Source organism: Camellia sinensis, chromosome 10, assembly GCF_055761805.1.
Source record: "Camellia sinensis isolate YWXY chromosome 10, ASM5576180v1, whole genome shotgun sequence".
NCBI classification, from domain to species: Eukaryota; Viridiplantae; Streptophyta; class Magnoliopsida; order Ericales; family Theaceae; genus Camellia; species Camellia sinensis.
The window spans coordinates 21,387,341-21,390,874 of record NC_138970.1 but is presented as its reverse complement, the minus strand read 5'-3'; positions in this window follow the sequence as shown (position 1 = coordinate 21,390,874).

Genomic DNA, 3,534 nt, shown 5'->3' with positions numbered 1-3,534 from the left:
ATAAAGCAGGCTATCTTCAGACTTAGGAATACACCAATGTAGGCCCCATTCCTCAATAACTATTGACCAGATTGATCGAGAGAAAGAGCAATGAAGCAATACATGGGAAGCAGTTTCTACTTTAGAGTTGCAAAAGTTGTAGAGGGGAGAAGCATTGTTGTCAAGAGAACCAATCTTGAGCAGAAAGTCAGAACATTTGATTCTAGATTTCCAGGCTAGCCAGGTGAAAAAAGATACTCTGGGGGGCAATAATGAATTCCAAACAAATTTGCTAAGCTTGAGATGAGGGCCAAAGAGAGATGAGTGATGAGAATAGAGAGCAGAAGCAGATAAGCTCTAACCAGAATCTGTGCACCATACTAAGCAGTCTTCACAATCCAAACACAGAGATGGAGCAGAGGATAAGAGAGCATTCAATCTCACCTCTTCAGCCAATTCCCATGAATAAAGCTCTCTTCTATGGAGGAGATTCCAAACAAATGGACTTGACCTCCTTGCGTAATAATGATTGAGGGAACCTTCCTTATCATTTGACAAATTGAAGAGGAGGGGAAAAGAAGATTTCAAACAGAGGCCACCACACCAACTATCAAACCAAAATCTGATTCTAATGCCATTCCCAACCTTGAAACCACATTTGCCCACAAAGAAATTAAAGATAGACCTATTAAGAGCCCTATTGTGAGAATGTCCCTCCAGACTCTAGAGTGCTTGTATGAGAGACTCAAAGGAGGGAGCCAACAGGAGTTGTTAATTTTATATTTGCTGCACACAATTGACCTCCAGAGAGCATTGGTTTGAATTCCAAACTTCCACCACCATTTGAGAAGGAGACAAACATTAACATCTCTGACCTTTCTAATGCCAAGTCCCCCTTGATCAATTCTCTTTGTAACCTCCTCCCATTTCAATAAATGCACTTTCCTTTTAAGATCATTACTACCCTCTAAGAAGGCAGCCTCTATCATTTCTATTTCCTTAGCCACTCCTTCAGGCATTTTAAACATGGAAAGGAAGTAAATAGGTAAGCTAGGTAGAGTGGACTTGATTAAAGTTAATCTACCAGCAAAGGACAACAGTTTTCTCTTCCAACCTAATAGTCTAGCCTTGATTTTTTCAATTACAGGCTTCCAAGTAGATTTCCTTCCAGGATTTGCTCCTAGAGGCAGCCCCAGAAATTTTAGTGGAAAACTCTGCACTTTGCAATTGAGAAGAGAAGCAAAGGTGTTTAAACAGCCTTCATCTACACCAACACCATACACAACACTCTTATGGTAATGAATTTTGAGGCCAGATAATACTTCAAAGCATCTGAGAGCTGTTTTAATGGATACCAATTGATCACTATCAGCTTCACAAAAAAGAATTGAATCATCGACAAATTGCAAATGTGAGATAAGAACATTGTTAGATCCAACAACTACCCCTTTGGGAATGCCAAGATTGAGGGCTCTGACTAGAAGAATGTTAAGACCTTCTGCCACAATGTTGAATAGAAAAGGTGAGAGCGGGTCTCCCTGTCTAAGGCCCCTATGAGGTGAAAATTCCTTAGTTGGTGAGCCATTCACTAGAATGGAGATTCTAGCTGTAGAGACACAAATCTTGATCCAAGGGATCCATTTATCCCCGAAACCAAAACTGGCCATCAAAGAAAATAAGAATTCCCAGTTGACAGAGTCAAAAGCTTTCTCGAAGTCCAATTTGAGAATCAACCCGTGTTTTTTGACCTTCTTTTAACCATCCACTACCTCATTAGCAATAAACACCCCATCCAGAATATTTCTCCCTCCCAAGAATGCTGTCTATGTTTCACCAATGATTGAGGGGAGCACTGACTTTAATCTGGATGCTAAGACTTTGGCCAAGATTTTGTAGATAGATCCCACAAGACTAATAGGTCTGTAGTCAGATAGACCAATAGGGTTGTCCACCTTGGGAATAAGGGTGATAAATGAGCTATTGATGCCATATGCAAGCTTGCTGTTAGAATGAAACTCTTTGAAAAATTGCATTATGTCCAGCTTCATAACCTTCCAGAATTTCTGATAACACAGTAGGTTGAACGCATCAAGGCCTGGAGCTTTGTTATTGTTACAGTCTTTTATTGCTGCAAGTAACTCAGTTGCACTGAACTCAGTTACCAGATGTTGAGAGACATATTCCGGGTCAATGGTGTTGAATACCCCTGACAAAGAAGGCCTGTTAACCCATGATTTAGAGAATTGGGCCTTAAAGTGAAAGAGAACTTGTTCCCTAACTCCAGTAGGATCCTCAATGGACACTCCATTTACTGAAATAGAGTTTATGAGATTTCAATTCTGCCGAGAACTTGCAACTACATGAAAAAACCTACTGTTTTTATCCCCATTGATAGCCCAATTCAATTTGGATTTTTGATGCCACATCCATTCTACCATTCTATATAGCTTCCACAACTCACCTTTAACCTCCCTTCTTCTTGCCTTTTTTGAAGCACTCAGTGCTCTTTCCTCTGCAGTGATATCCAGAGCATGTAGTCCATCTTCTAAAGATTTTATTTTAGAAGCCATATTGCCAAACACCTAAATGTTCCAAGATTTTAAGACTTGCTTTAGATGCTTTAGCTTTTGGGAGAGTATATACCCAGACCAGCCAACAAAAGAGGTATCTGACCATGATGAGACAAATAACTGAGCAAAGCTGGGATGAAGAGTCCACGCATTTAGGAACCTGAAGGGTTTTGGCCCCCAAACTCTGGTATCCTCCATCATTAATAAAGGGCAATGGTCTGAGATTAGCCTGGGTAAACCCCACAATTTCATTGAGAAATTAATCATCCATTCAGGACTTAGTAAAATCCTATCAATTCTGCTCCATTTCTCTGATTCTTGGGCATTGCACCATGTGTATCTCCTCCCATGAAGTGGTAAATCATGAAGCTCACTATTGCCAATGAATTCATTAAGATGCTTCATGCCCCTATCTCTCCTAGAGCAACCAACTCCTTCACTAATATGGCTAATTTCATTAAAATCACCACCCATGCACCAAGGAAGAGGGAAAAGGGATTTAAGCTTTAAGACATTAGCCCAAAAAAGAAGATCTGGCACCAACATCATTGGGGCCATGAATATTGAGCAGGACACAGTCAAAAGTATTATATAAAGAACCTGAGAGTAAGATGTACCTCCTATTACAGCAGCAGCCAGAGAGTGTGAAAACTGCAGGATCCCAAATACATAGCAGGCCTCCGGCTGTTCCTTCAAGATCAACAGACATAAACTCCATATTTTTACTTCCCCATAGCCTTCTAGCATCACCATCTGATATAACTGCCCTTTTGGTTTCTTGAAAAAAAACAATATCAACATTTCTGTCCTTTAGGAGCCTCTTGATTCTACCCTGTTTCTCCACCTTTCCCATACCCCTGATATTCCAAGATATTAACTTCATGATAAACCCATTGATTCACTCACAAGGCCCTACTCCTTCCATTTACTGCTAGGCCTTCCCCTCCTTGGCAATTTTCTCCTTGTCTTTAAGTTCTAATTTAGC